The 15,983-nt window shown below is 43.5% G+C and overlaps 1 long non-coding RNA gene across 1 annotated transcript in view; it reads left to right on the top strand.

The window, feature by feature from the left end:
• The first annotated feature begins 7,209 nt into the window (after positions 1 to 7,209).
• The window catches only part of LOC138265228 (uncharacterized), a 288,749-nt gene continuing 279,975 nt past the window's right edge, over positions 7,210 to 15,983 (top strand). Inside the window, exons 1-2 of the long non-coding RNA XR_011199316.1 lie at positions 7,210 to 7,292; positions 15,226 to 15,276. This is a non-coding gene — a long non-coding RNA (uncharacterized lncRNA). The remainder of the gene's footprint in view (positions 7,293 to 15,225; positions 15,277 to 15,983) is intronic.

Raw genomic sequence — 15,983 nt, forward strand, 5'->3', positions numbered from 1 at the left:
GTATGGCTTCACAATGGTAACTCCGAATATGGCCATGTAACATGTCTAAGATCATGGAATTGCCCCCCAAATGCCATCCTGGTATTGGGGAGACAATCCCATGACTCCCCGGGTCTCTAGCACAGACCCGGGTACTGCCAAACTGCCTTTCCCGGGGTTTCACTGCAGCTGCTGCTGCTGCCAACCCCCTCAGACAAGTTTCTGCCCTCCTGGGGTCCGGCCAGGCCTGGCCCAGGAAGGCAGAACAAAGGACTTCCTCAGAGAGAGGGTGTTACACCCTCTCCCTTTGGAATAAGGTGCCAGGGCTGGGGAGGAGTAGCCTCCCCCAGCCTCTGGAAATGCTTTGATGGGCACAGATGGTGCCCATCTCTGCATAAGCCAGTCTACACCGGTTCAGGGATCCCTCAGCCCTGCTCTGGCGTGAAACTGGACAAAGGAAAGGGGAGTGACCACTCCCCTGACCTGCACCTCCCCTGGGTGGTGCCCAGAGCTCCTCCAGTATGCTCCAGACCTCTGCCATCTTGGAAACGGAGGTGCTGCTGGCACACTGGACTGCTCTGAGTGGCCAGGGCCAGCAGGTGACGTCAGAGACTCCTTCTGCTAGGCTCCTTCAGGTGTTGCACCCACTTTTCAGGTTCTTGGGGTGGGCTATTTTTCTAACCCTCACTGTTTTCTTACAGTCCCAGCGACCCTCCACGAGCTCACATAGGTTTGGGGTCCATTCGTGGTTCGCATTCCACTTCTAGAGTATATGGTTTGTGTTGCCCCTATCCCTATGTGCTCCCATTGCATTCTATTGTGACTATACATTGTTTGCACTGTTTTCTATTGCTATCACTGCATATTTTGGTATTGTGTACATATATCTTGTGTATATTTGCTATCCTCATACTGAGGGTACTCACTGAGATACTTTTGGCATATTGTCATAAAAATAAAGTACCTTTATTTTTAGTATATCTGTGTATTGTTGTCTTATGATATTGTGCATATGACACTAGTGGTACTGTAGGAGCTTCACTCGTCTCCTAGTTCAGCCTAAGCTGCTCTGCTAAGCTACCTTTTCTATCAGCCTAAGCTGCTAGACACCCCTCTACACTAATAAGGGATACCTGGGCCTGGTGCAAGTTGTAAGTACTCCTTGGTACTCACTACAAGCCAGTCCAGCCTCCTACAACGAGAAGCAGGTGACGAGTGCTGTATTGATAGGAGGCAGGTTAATCGAGTTGTTGGTGGAGCCCGGTTCAAGTGAGCAGTTCAGTGGGGATGCGAACAGTTAACATTTACATATTGAAATCACGTGTAGAGGTCTAAAACTTATGATCATGTTTTGTTTTTAATTGTGCCCTAGAAAGACCTACTGAATATTTGAGTGCTATTAAAAAAAAACATAAATTAGATATGTGAAATGGCAATGAGAAAAGAACGTTTAGGTTGTTACTAATGTAAACCACATGCATATTTTCCACGTATTGAGTTCCTGACCTTATGAATGAGCGAAAATTGAGATTTTTGTAGCCTTGGTGTCTGGAAGGCTAGATTTTATTAAAGACACGGAGGCGAGTATTATGCGTTTCTTTTCTTACTTTAATAAACAGCAGCCAAGAACTGCAAATCCCAAAAACCCTAGGAAAAAAAACCTACCAGATAGCATCACAATGGGGTAACCAATCCCATGTCGAGTATGCACATAACAATCTTGACAGAGCAACAACCCCTCTTTTTGTGCGAGAGTCGGTCAAAAATAGATTCAGATAGCAAAATTAGAACTATATGCAAATTCAGTAGAGCGGAGAAGAAATCCTTAAAGAAGTCCACCAGGAGGCGAGAAGGAAAAACTGGCGAGCAAGAACTTACGCATGGAGGTACCAGGCCTGGTGAAACCGGATGTGGATCAGCCGGATGCAGTGGAGCTTGTTGAATGCATGGCAACTACAGAAGAAGTAACAGGGAGGGTTAATACAAATGCTGCAGGATAATACTCACCTCCGTGTCTTTAATAAAATCTAGCCTTTCCAACACCAAGGCTAGGAAAATCGAAATTTTATTACAAGACCGAAGGCTCCTATTATGCTTGTTTAAAAGCACAAAATAAGTGTCCAATGGATGATCTACAGGCTTACAATAAAAAGTTCTAAACGTACTAACGTTTGACCAATCTGCAGATCTGAGTATTTCATGTAAACTAGCCCCTGCCCAAAAGGCTCGAGAGGCCGCAGTCCCTCTCCCTGAATGAGCGCCATAAAAAAAAAAGTTAGAGGCACCAGCTATGGACATAAGCCATCTAACCCAACAAGCCAAGGTGGGAGCAGAGACTGGCTTTTGGGGTTTCTGAAAGGAAAAAAGCAATTGGGAAGAGAAGGAAATTATGACTTCTGCAGTTCAAGAAACGTAAGTTTTCAAACAATTACCAATACATAATTTAGGTTGAGAGGGGGGAAAAAAAAAGGGGTAATGTACAGCAGATAAATAGGTTTTAGTACCCCTACTGACTTGAAAACAGACACCTACAGAGGAATAACGGAAGGAGGAAACATTGAGAGCCTTAACATCTGATACACATTTAATGGAGACTAAGCACAAGAGCATAGTCAATTTGGCAGACAAATGTTTCAGCGATAAATTGGCATTATCTGGCCATGCAAGAAATTATCGAAGTACTGAATTAACATCCCACATAACATTGTATTTGGGAACTGGAGGATTAGCAAAACGTACTCCCTTTAAAAGTCGACAAACCAACGGGTGTTCCCCAATGGGCCTTCCATCCACTCTGATATGTTCTGAAGAGATCGCAGACCTGTAAATATTAACGGTATGATAAGCCTTACTTTGCGAAGCTAAGGAAGCCAGAAAATTCACCAATAAGGTTACATCTGCTGAAAAGGGATCTGAATCCCTGTCCAAACACCAGCTACACCAACCAGCCAGGCAGATTTGTAAACCCTTGATGCACCCGGAGCCAAGGATTGCTGGATGCACTGGACAGCTTCCTCTGAAATTCCTCGGGTTCTCCAGGAAGCCCTGAAATTCTCTATGCTATGAGATGCAGGGAGCCTTTTAAGGCCAGACTGTGGGAAAGACCTTGAGGGTTCAAGAGAAGATCAGGAAATGGAGGGATCAATTCTGGAATATCTGAGGATAGCTAAAACAGGGTTGGGTACCAAGGCTGGGACTGCCAGAATGGAGTGATCAGAACAAGGGATGAGTGCTGTCTGCGGGCTTGAGCTGGCACCCAAGCAATAAAGAGGAAAGGGGTAAAGGCGTAGAGGAGAGAAGGAGGCCATGACTGAAGGAAAGCATCTGTGGCAATAGCTAGTGGATCTGGTCTCCAGCTGAAGAAGGAAGGAAGTTGAGTGTTGATCCAGGAAGCAAAGAGGTCTATTGACATTGGACCAAAGAAAGATGACTGAATATGGAAGGATGAAGCCTCCAATTGCTTGCATCGTAGATATGCCTGGAAAACCAATCTGCCACCTCATTCAGTTTGCCCGAGAGATATTCCGCCTTGACCAAGATATTTCTTGGGATCCAGAATTCCCACAGACTCCTGGCCAAAAGTGCCAGAGGTTTGGATCTTGTTCCGCCCAGACGGTTTATATACCTGACTGCAGACAAGTTGTCCATTCTCAGAAGAACTGAGCATTTTACTCCAGTCTTTTATAAAGGACTGGATGGCAAAGGAACCTGCAAGCATCTCTGAACAATTGATGTGCAGTGAGGACTCCTGAATGGACCATGGACGCCCAGTCGAGAGTTGACCACATCTTGTGCCACAACCTGTCAGACTTGCATCTGGCTCTAAGACGAGATCTGGAGCGGCAGAGAAAATCTTTCTCTCCTTCCAAGTGCCTAATTGACACGCAAAGTTCTTCTTTGGACTCGGAATCCAGAATGATGGGGTCTGAGTAAGCTAGTCCTTTAGAAGGTGAGGGACCTTCAACCTGTGTAGAGCCCTGTAATGAAGGGGTCCCGGAAAGATGGCCTGAATGGAGGAGGAAAGAAGGCCTACTAAACGAGCTATGGATCTGAGGGAACAGAGAGGGATAGATAAGGCGTGATATCTCTTTATCAGAATCACCTTCTGTTGAGAGAGCTGAAGCACCGATTCAACAGTGTTCACTATGAAACTGAGAAATTCGAGACGTTGAGAAGGAATTAGAACAGACTTTTGAGGATTTATAAGAAACCCCAGCCTTGACAAAAGGTCTCGGCAAAGATTTAGATGATCCAGCAGGCAAGACTTGTCTTGTGCCATGATGAGGAAATCAACAGATAGACTGAGTCTTGACCTCTGAGGAAGGCTACCAGTTTGAGGATTTTGGTGAAGCACTAAGGAGCTGATGAAAGACTGAAAGGGAGAGTTTTGAACCGAAAGAAAGAGCCCTCCCCCCCCCATTGAAACTGAAGACATTTCCTGTAGGAAGGATGAATGGGTACTGGGAGATGCGCGTCTTGGAGGTCCAGACGGACCAACCAGTTGTTTTGAAGCAGAAGATCTCTTAGATCGAGAATAGTCTCCATCTTGAAATGGTGATATACTACAACATTTTTAAAGCGCTTCAGATTTATAACTGGTCGATGTTTGTTCTTTTTCTGAACCAGAAAGGTGGCACTGAGGAACCCTCAAGGGTCAAAGGAAACCTTTTCTATAGCCTGTTTTGTTAGTAAAGACTGCACTTCCTCCTTGAACCAGAAGGAACTGAACTTGGGGAAAAATGAAGAGGTTGAGGCAGGTGAGTCTGAAAAGAAACCTGATAAAGCTCTATGCAGTAACCTTGAACGATTTGGAGAACCCAAGGATCCAAGGTTAGAGATAACCAAGCATCTAGACAAGAGCCCAGTCTACCTCCTACGGGAAGAAGGCCAGAATTGGAAGTCCGTACCTGCGAGCTAGTCTCCTTTGGCTCTGTATCCCCTGTTACGGGCTCCATGGAATCGTCTGGGATAGAATTGAGGTTTGCACCCCTGGTAGAATTCTTGCTGGGTGTCCTGGTTGAAGGAGCCTCTGCAGAGGGATTGCCCTCTTGAAGAATAACGGCTGGCAAATCGACCCCTTCCTTTTCCGGCCCTTCCAAAAACACGCTGGGAAAAAATTGTCTTAATTGAAGAATGTTCTTTATCCAAAGAAGTAAATTCAGAAACATATCTGCTCATTTCCTTGATAAACAAGTCTCCAAAGAGAAGGCCATCTGCATTAGGGCCTTCATCTTTGGTTGCCAAAGAAATTAGCTTGGGGTCTATTTTTAGCAGGCTTTTTCTTCCCCTCCTGTGAGATATAGGCCTTGGCATTGCCAAGAATGCATATTGCTCTCTGAGCCCAGTTTGAGAGCGCCTCAGGGTCCTCTTGATTACCCTCCATATTTGCCTCTTTGGCCACATCCAGTATCCTAGTTAAAGGTCCAACTATGTCCAAAAGTCTATCCTGGCAGTTGGACCATGCCCTATTGACCCCTTTCTTGGGATCCTTCCCAAACTTGTTAAAAAAAAATAACAACATGTTGGGGGTCAATCGTGGGAGTATCAGCCACCTTGAAGGGAAGGTCTAGGACACTCAGACTTTAACTTATTCCTAAACGACTTATCAAGTACATGCCTTACATAAAAGGACATATAATCAGAAACCTGATCGGACTGGCGCCACTCAGAAGAATTTGGGTTGTGAATTGAAATAGGGTCAAACATGGGTTCACCAAAATGATCAACTAGATCATCAGACACTAGATGAGGGAGAGAGCACAGAGGGAGAAATTTTATGCCTTTTCTCCAAAGGACCATTATCATAAATATCATTTGTTTGTGTGGCGTCATCTAAATTGTCATCCCATCACTTTCAGTGTCTCTAAGATTGAGTATATTAAGGGGAGAGGAAGGGAGCCCCGAAGAATTCTCCTCCCAGGTGGGAGGCCCACATTTAACAGAAACACCTTTGGAAGGCACATAGGGGGGTGCTGCATGTTTCGTCCCTCTTTTAGAAGAAGCATCCTTGGGGTTCTGAGACATTTTTGATAGTGAGGCTTCCAAATTCTTTGAAATGTCTAGCATGGATAGAGAGACTGCATGTTGAACAGAGTCTTTAATGAAGGATTTCAAATTATCCTTCATAGATAGGGTTTGTTCATCACCTGACATAGTAAAAGAAAATAGTGGTAATTTATTAATGAAAACCCTGACAAAATGTATAAAAATGTGAAAGGGTTAACCAAAACAAAAGGAAAACCCAGAAAAGGCTTCTGTATAGAAAAAAACTGACAGAAAAGGGTTAATTCTATGGGAAAAACCAAGAGGGAGATCCTTAATCAAAGAGAGTGGGAGGGAGTGTGCCTAGAGGCAGTCACTGACAAGAGCGAAGGTGGTAATAAGGAAAGCCCCCACCAGCCTATGCTGACAAGCAGGCAGTGGCGGTTTCTGTTCAAGGGTGTCGGGGCTCTGCCCCCTTTACATTCATATTCAAAATGAAAGTAATGCTAAAACTGGTTGTTTAAAGAAAAAAAAAACACTTGCATGCACAGTGAATGCACACAAACTATCTTGCTGTATACTCCCACTCACCGTATTTTTTGTTGTTGTGATGACAGACACGTGATGTTTTTCCTAATAGGGCGGGCCCAAAATCTAGTGTTAATTTTGCCGGGCTGACAACCTACAGCCCTGAGCTGTGTGAGGTCATCAGCTCGGCAAAGACACAGAATCAAGGAGGAGTCTCCACCCCCTAATGACGTAGCGGTAAAGTTAGGTCTGGGCGTTTTAGAATCAAGCCCTGTTGTGCTAGCCCTCCACGTCAATCACATGGAGAGCATTTTCATCCTAGCCTTTCAAAACATTGGAAACACTGAGAAGACTCACGTTGAAACGTTGGTAGAAAATAATCTCCGAGACCAAACAACAAACTGTTTAAACAGTTTAAGAAATAATTCGACTGTTTTGGACACATCAGCATCACTGTGATAATATGTTAATTTTTTTTCTTCTGAAATCTCTATTTGGACTCTCCGCGCTGCGTTACAATCATGGCACTTTTAAACCTATCTTCTGAATGGCCACTTGTATCTGTTTACTAACTCCAGATGGCCACGTGCTGAGCAATGCAGAGAGCAGAATTTCAGCTCAGCTCTTCTGTGTTTGAGTTCTTATCCAGGCCACGCCCACACATCTACACTCCCTAGAGAGGGCAGAGTCCTGTCCTGCAGACAGCGTATATACCCTGAGCGTGGATGTCTCCCAGCTGGACTGTAGGGATGCAGGAGCGGAGGAACGAATAGAGCGCACTTTCCAAGGCTTCCCGACAACAGGTGAGTGTTTTGAAAATGTGCACGCAGTAGGCCGAAAACAATGAGCAGAACTTGATATAAATAACTAACTAGCTATTTAGAAAACCAGGCTAAATAGTGTTTGAAAGAATACTGGACTTCTAGATGTCTTTCTTCTTTCATTGCTACCAATATGTTTCCAACTGTTCGCCCTTCAGACGAAGAGCTCCTGAAAATTGTAGATACTATTACATTAAAATATTGTAACGTAACGGAAGACTGGCAAGTGTCCCATGTCTATGCGTGATGCAGACACATTCGACGAGTTTCTATGTTGAACTCTGCAATGAAAAATAAGGTCAGTGAGTCAGAGATCGATGGCATGAATAATTTGCCTCAAATCGCTTGGATAAATCATTGGGAAGCTCCAAAAAGCAGAATAATTTATTGCACTCTCTAATCACCAAGGAGTTAAAATGAGAGGCTGGAGATGGCACGTATATTGGAAACATTTTCCACAGAGACCGCTGTAGTGCTATATTGCTGTGAGCTTATGCATTGCAGTCATTGTGGGCTTTATGGTCTTGTTGAAAAATGCAGAATTAAGAGCCTTAGAGCTGGGTTATGAAGTTTTTAGCATCCGTATGAGTGCTTTATACTAACCAGTTTCAGTTTTTCACTGCCCACCTGTGCCAGCTGCTAACCACCGATGTTAGCTTCTCACACACTGCCCACCAGAAAAGTTGTGGTCAAGACAATGCCCATTCAATGCATGGCCTTTTTGCTGGAATTAAGAAGGCCCAGTGCTATGCAATTGCTTTAGCCAATTTGTTCTAAAGTGTTTAATGTAATTTTTCTTTGTTCCTAATTAGTATTCGCTTTTGAACAGGGCACAAGAGCCTCTCTGTTACTACTGTACTGTCTCTATACATTTCTAGCACTCGAGGCTTGCTCTGCAGTTATTTTGATTGATGCCATGCCTTTATATTGTATAGGGTGTGTACAGTCCGTGTGTGGCATACTGTGCAAGCACATTGTGCTTGCCCAGTTTATGTGTACATTGTCTGTAAAGTATAGTGTAAATACATGTCAATTTTGTTCACTTTATTCAGTGGATTTTGTATATGTGGCTAGCATATACAGTATGCACACTCAATCACGCTGCATCATTTTGTCCTAATTTTGTTAAATAAAATTTGCACAGGAGATGGCAACTAGCCTCGGAAAAAAATTCTGTGCCCCTCTAACATGCTCCCCACCACGCCCAGCCCCACCACTCTCAAACTTCACCAGCCGCCACTGCAAGCAGGGGTCGGAAAGGCTTGATGAAAGGAGGGCAGCTTCAGCTCAGAGGCAGCAGGGCTTGACTGGAGCAACTTGTGACGTGCTTCCTGAGGCAGGAATGCCTCAGAACGGGCACAACGAACGTTATAGAACTTTCGAGGATCACCGGGAGCGACCGGGCCACACCATAAAATGACCGTAAGCAACGCTCGTATGAATATAATTAATAAATATTACGATAAAAAATATTATACAGTATACAAGATGTAACAAAAATAACTTTTAGAATGTAATGCGAGCAGAGTACCTATCTTGAATGCAAGCAGCAAGAAAATAGGGCTGGTTGCTCTCAGTCAAGATTATGTGCATACTATACGTGGGATTGGTCAACCCATTGTGATGCTGTCTGGTAGTTTTTTCTCCCGGGGTTTCTGGGACTTGTAGTTCTTGACTGCTGATTATTAAATTAAGAAAATAAATACATAATACTCTCCTTCGGTCTTTGTAATAAAATTACATTTTAAAATTGTTTACCTTTTGCTTGGTGCATTTAAAAAGGGAGGTTTTTCAACAAATAAAGGACATTTTATGCTTTGTCCTTTACAATGCTTGGGTGCTATTGGTATGAGAAATGAGAGATTGATTTGAATGGCAGCTTGATTTTGCTCTGATGCCTACCTAGGTCCATCTTTTAGAAATCCTGATTGCTCTTTCACACCTTGTCACTTGGCGTCCTGAAAGGCGCCTGACAGCACATGCCCAGCCCACGTTTTAGCCCATAAAAATGAAAATTGGGAACTTATTATGAATGATAGGTTTGGGGGAGGGGGGTCCATATCGCACAGGCCTATATAACTTGGCCCCAATGTCTTGAAAATACACCAATTGTAGTCTCTGCATTACAGTGTGTACCAGCCTGGATCCCAAGATACTGAGTAATTACAGACCAATCTCTTTGCTGCCCCTAATCGCCAAATTGGCGGAGAAACATGTACACTCTCAGTTATCCTCATTCCTGGAAGGAAATAATCTTATACATCCGACCCAGATGGGTTTCAGACCTAAACATGGCACTGAAACTGCCTTGATTGCCATAACAGAAGAGACAAGGAAGAGGATGGACTTAGGTATGGAAACCGCGATTATCCTCCTTGACCTAAGTGCGGCCTTTGATACAGTTGACTTAAAAATCCTTATAGAAAGGGTACAAGGATGTGGAATTGCCGGGTCTGCGTTAGACTGGATTTGCTCCTTCTTATATGGAAGGTCATTTCAGGTACTTGACAGAGAATGTATCTCTAGGAGCACTTTTAGTAGTTGTGGTGTTCCTCAGGGCTCGGCCTTGAGTCCATTACTTTTTAACATTTACCTGAGGCCATTAGCAGGCATAATTGAGCCCTTCGGACTGAACATATTTTTTTATGCCGATGATACGCAGCTGATAGTTTCCTTCTCTAACTCCCATCCAGATATGGGCCTAGCCTTAGCCCCATGTATGAAGGCAGTTGCAACCTGGATGGCTGATAGTAAACTAAAGCTCAACGATGATAAAACGGAGGTTATGTTTTTTGGAAATAAAATCCCCCCTTTTAACTCCAGCATACTGAGAGGAATATCGACCCTTCCCCCCCTAAAGGTTTGATTAAAAGCCTCGGGTATGGCTTGATCCCCTTCTCTCAATGGCCCAACATGCAAATAGAATAGCAGGAACTGCCTTTGCTCTGCTAAGGACCTTGAGGAAGGTTTTAACTATTCTACCTTTCACAGCGAGGAGAATGGTTGTCCAGGCACTGATTGGTGCCCGAATTGACTATGGAAATGCGTTGTTCATTGGCTCCCCGAAATATGTAATTCAGAGATTGCAAAGAGTACAAAATGCAGCGGCTCGTCTGCTACTAAATATCCCTAAACATCACTCAATACGGCCAGGAATTGTTTCTCTACACTGGCTCCCGGTAGCAGAAAGGATTCAGTTCAAGACCCTGTGCCACGTCCACAGATCTATATTTGATAAGGGACCTGAAATGCTGAAAACTCTTGCTCAGGTTTATATTCCAGCCAGACCTCTTAGATCCTCCTCAGCTAATCTGGCTAAAGTCCCAATCATGAGGAAAGCCAGATGGGGAGGAAGATCGGTAGCTTACCAAGGTGCTCTACTTTGGAATAACCTTCCTCTCAAGTTGAGAGCTAACTCTCAAGAGATGTTGTTCAGAAAAGAATTGAAGACCTGGTTATTTAAAACTTAAATCCCTTGAATAATTTTTTAAGCAGTATGTCATCACTATGGCTGTATAAGCGCTACGAGGCCGTTGGCAGTTGGGCGCTATATAAACCTTTATAACATAACATAACATGGACACTCTCGCTCTGATACACAACAACAAACCACATGGGCTTGGACAACAAATAGCGTATCACCTACATCAGAGACCCAGCGGACTCTCTCCCTAAAATGACACAGCTGTTTGAGCCTGGCTGGTCTCCGCAAGAGGCAGACACAAGCAAGTGCGTAGGAGACTACATTTCGGAGGGGGGTACACGGAGAGCCTTGGAGAGAGCTGAGCTAGGGGTCTGTTTTGGCACCAAGTGCCAGAGCACAAGCCGATCCATCGAAAGATGCAGATGTCATGAGAGAATTTGATAATGATTTCAAAATGTTTTTTTCAACATTTTTTTTGTGTCTCAATTAAATACGTACAATTAAATAACTAATTTGAGTGAAATTTATCGAAAGTTATTTCTTTTCTAAAAGGAACATTCAAGAACACTCTCATGGCGGAAGTGCCAACAGTTACTCAAAATGTGTCAGTTTTTATGTGGCCTCTATTGTTTTTAATTGGAAAACAAGAATATTTTATAGTAAACATAAATGAGGTTTATGTAAAGGCAGATCTAGTACGGAGTTATTTCAATATGCTTTCAATTTGGACGATTGTGAAAAATGATACATAGAGAAGTAAAGCAATGGATCACGCGATCTGGGGAAGTGCGGAAGTTGGAAACTGAGTGTAGGACTGCGTATTGTACAGCTCTGAGACATACAGTTTTAGGTCGAGCTCACTGGACCATGCATGAGCTGTCTATTGCAAGACATAATGTGGGCTTATGAAAAAAATATATGGATTTGGAGCCCACCCATTGCTTCACATCTGTCGGCTTTCCTGTCACTCTCATTATACTTGCTTCTTATTTGATGGCTTGTCTGGTCCAGCTTGTCTGTCCCCTCCCTTGGAGCATTGCCCCTTTACTTTTGCCATTCCATTGCTCACTGTTTTCTTTTGACTTGAGCACCTTGAGAGTGCATGTGTTTTCCAGCTGTCTTCCTCTAGTACTTCTCTTGACTGCCCCAAGCTCCATGTTGCGCTGTCTTGCTGTGTTCCTCTCTCTGTACCCTCTGTGATGTGCCCACCATCATATGCGTCCTAGTATTGTTTTCTGACCTGTGTGCTTCTCTTCCCCCCCCCTGCACTTTTTCCTTTCTGCCTCTTTACTTCTCCTGCACTCGACACTGCTCTCATGCTCAATGTGTCTCCACCCTAGCGCCGCCCACTGCGCTGCTTCTGCCCTCTGTGTTGCTTCCCCTGCCCTCCCAGTTGCTTCTTAGAGCCACACCCTCCTCCCCCTCTGTCGCCCATTACCTCAGCCCACTCTGCGATACTATTTCCTCCCCATTCTGGTCCTCTGCGTTTTTCACCCCACACTTGTGCTTCAAGAAAAAAAATAACTTGCAGCATTTTGTAGGCACATGCAAGCATGGTGTGCGTGCCTACAAAATGACACCACCGCAACATCATAGTGCCTTTTGTTTTTTTGTTAAGCTTATTATTTTAACCATTGTGCTCAGCACTGGGGATGCTGTACAATATGGCTAAAAACTGACAAAATCAATAGGTTGCAGAGGTGAGTTCTTTTGGCTTTGGCAATGTTTTTCTCTTCTGTTTAACGTCTAAGGTCCATGCTTCTGTATTCAGTTCTCGATAAGTGTTTTTCAGTTATTGTTAGTATATCACTCAATCAGTTTTTATAAAGCGCAGCTACTCACCCGTGAGGGTCTCAAGGTGCTGGTGGTGGGTCTGGGCCTTATTCGAAAAGCCATGTTTTGAGCTTCTTCCTGAAGAGGGTGAGTGATGGGCTTTGTCTGAGGTGCGTGGGCAGGTTGTTCCAGCTCTTAGCTGTGAGGCATGTGAAAATTATTCCTCCGGCGGTGGCTTTCCAGATGCGTGGGATGGTAGCTAGTATAAGAAGTTTACAGACCAACTGACACACTACACCAGGGGTCAACAACAGGTTGATCACGAGCTGCCAGTAGCTCTCAGGCTACTTCTTAGTTTGCACACGATAATTTCCTGTTAACTGGTTTGACAATTTGCAACTGCCAAATGCTACGGCAGCACTGTAAAACACTGCGCGGCTGGGAAGCGGAAAATGACCAGGTAGTCTGCGCTATTTTGTTTTTCTTCTTTCCCTATTCTTTCATTTTCTTTTTCACTACTTCTTTGATTCTTTCTTTTGTTACTTTCTTTTACTTTTGTTAATCTTTCTGTTTTTTTTTTTTTAGTTACTACTTTTTTTAATCAAAACTCATTTTATTGGATTTTACACATCAAGTAAGAGCTGAACATGCAATACATTTCCCATCATTGTACCATAAAGAAGCCATTGCATTGCAGTGTCCTTCGGACGAGGGATCAATTCTGAATCATCACAGATCTGGATTGAAAATGCTATCACACCTAAACATACCAAGCAATAAACATTTTCCGTGGGAACCCCGCCCCCCCCCCCCCTCCTCAAAATCAAATCCCACATCCCAACACCAATAACAAACAACAATGATAGAAACTGAGAAAACAATGAAGACATTTTTTTTAGGATACAGGGGTTTGACATGGCTTGACCTATTGATATGGCGGCTACTGGAGACGTTGCGTTCGAGAGTCTTAAGCAGAGGGGAGAGACATAATCTTAAACTTACGGACACCCTTGTACGCGTGGCGGCAGGCAGTAACCTGGAGCTGTAGGACACCAAGGCCCACCTGTGATTCCAAAGTTTTGAAAATCACCCCGAAAGCCCCCTCCAAAGTTTTCTCGACTTTGCTTCAGGAATTCCCCCATGTCACTCCCCTTTCCCCCAAAATGCATCTTTCCAAAGAACGATGTGGCGGGGCTGCGGGGTAAAGTGTTGTGGGCAGCAAGTCATACTGGAAGGACATGTTTCTCCCAGTGGACCGTGCTCTTTTACCAAACTGTTCAATAGGAGTAAGTTTTCTAGTGTCAAGTATTCCAACATCTGGTTGGAGCGCCCAATGTTTCAGTTGTGTATAGCGGTAATGTTCTAAGTACGAAAGGTGGATGTTTCGCTGGTAGATCAAAAGTTAGAATATTCCTAGTTACTACTTTTGTCTGCTTCCTTTCTCTCCTTTCTCCAATTTTTTGTTCTTGTTTCTCCCCACTTTCTCTCCTTTCTCCGTCTTTCTTTTTCTTTCATTCCACCTTTCTCAACTTCTCTTCTTTGTATCCTTTCTTTTTTCTTCCTGCCTGTCTTTTTCAATGACTTTTCTTTCTTTCACTTTCTTTGTTACTTTTTTCTTCCCCTCTTTCATTCCCTCCTGCCTTAATCTCTTTGCTTGATTTTCTTTCTTTCACTTTGTCTTTCTCAATCAGTTTTTTTAAACATTTTCTTCTCAACCTGTACTCTACTGGCTCTTCTTTACTCTGTCATTTTCTTCTTTTTCTCTCGTTTCAGTGTTACCCTTTTCTATCTCTATTTTTTTCTTTCTCCCTCTCCTTTCACTTCTTCCTGTATTTCTTTTATTATTTTGCTTTTCTGCTTTGTTGGTTCTTTGTTTAGTTTCTGTTCATTTTTCCATTCTTTCTTTTTCTCTTTTTTCCCCTTTTTATTCTTGTTCTTTTTTTTCTGTTTGTTATTCTGCCTTCTCTCGTCTTTTCTCTCATTGTTTCTTTTTTGTTTTTCTCTTGTACATTCTTCCTTTCCTTTTCCTTTCATTATCTTCTTTCATTCTCTTCTTTCTCCTTCCCTCTCATACTCTTCCACCCCACCTCTTTTCTTTCCCTTCCTTTCTCTCTGATTCACTCTTTTTTACTATTTTTCTCTTATATCATTTTCTTTTTCTCTTTTTTTCACTGGCTTTGCCTCTTCCTTTCCTTCTTTCTTGCATTTCTATCTTCTCTTAATTTCTTTCTCATTCTCTTGCTTCCTTCCTTTCCTCCCTCTTATTTACTTTTTCTCTTCCTTCATTTCTTTCTTTCTTTTCTTCCTCTCATTCATTTCTCATCTATTATTCATTGCTTTATTTCAGTCTTTGTTCTGTTGCTTCTCCCTTCGTGTAAAGAGTGCCTAGCTTCTTAAAGCATTCTCTTCATACATTAAGTAGTGTGTCATTATTGTCTCACTGTTGTAAGGTGTCAGTTACTGCCGAAATGTGTTTACTGATAGACAGCTATGAAGTCTTGTTGTTTGCAAAGATGTATTATTGCTAATGGTTCTTCGTGCCCTACACCTACAAATGTGCAGTGTCATCTTTTGTATTGCATGGTAATGAGGACACAAGTCTAAATTAGTGTCTGACCTCTCAGTGTGATTCATAGGAACAAGTTACTTACCTTCAGTAATGCTTTATCTGGTGGAGACAATATCTAGCTGCTGATTCCTTACCTTTGAATTTCCCAGGTGGCAGACTGGATCCAGAAGATTTTTCGTGAGCAGTACCCCTGTGCGCCGGTAGGTGGCATCAATTGGCTTTGTATGGCATCATCAACGTCTTCTGCCCTGGATGTGAAGTTGCTGTTACCTATATAGTCACTACCTCTGCATGCTGACGTCAGTTACTTTCTCACAACTTTTCATGCCAGGAGCCATGAAGTGCACTGACAATGGTGTGCCCAATCTATGGCCCTGAAAGGGAGTATCCTTAATGCTAGAAAACTGTCCACTGAGCAGGCAGGATGAGTGGGTCGGTAAGAAATCTGCCGCTAGGTATTGTCTCTACCAGATAAGGCATTATCGAAAGTAAGTAACTTGTTCATCTGATAGAGACTTCTAGCCACATATTCCTTACCTTGAATAGATACCCTAGCAATACCATCCCTGGTGGTGGGTTGTGGACAAGTTATCTAAACTAGGAGGTCCTGCAAGACGGAATGGGTGAAATCCCCATTCCTGCGCACCTGACCATCCAGGCAGTAATTTCTGGTGAGCGTGTGCAGTGATGCCCATGTTGCTGCCTGGCAGATGTCCACGACTGGGACTCAATGTGTTAACGCAGTGGTCACAGCTTTGGCCCTGGTGGAACAGGCCAGCAAGCCCTCAGTGGGTTGCTTCTTAGCCAAAGCAGATTTGATGCAGAGAATGACCCATCAGGAGATAGTTTGTTTCTGCACCGCCTGACCTTTCTTCCCACCAACATACCCCACAAAGAGTTGGAACTC

The sequence above is a fragment of the Pleurodeles waltl genome, chromosome 11 (genome assembly GCF_031143425.1).
Source record: "Pleurodeles waltl isolate 20211129_DDA chromosome 11, aPleWal1.hap1.20221129, whole genome shotgun sequence".
In the NCBI taxonomy this organism is placed as follows: domain Eukaryota; kingdom Metazoa; phylum Chordata; class Amphibia; order Caudata; family Salamandridae; genus Pleurodeles; species Pleurodeles waltl.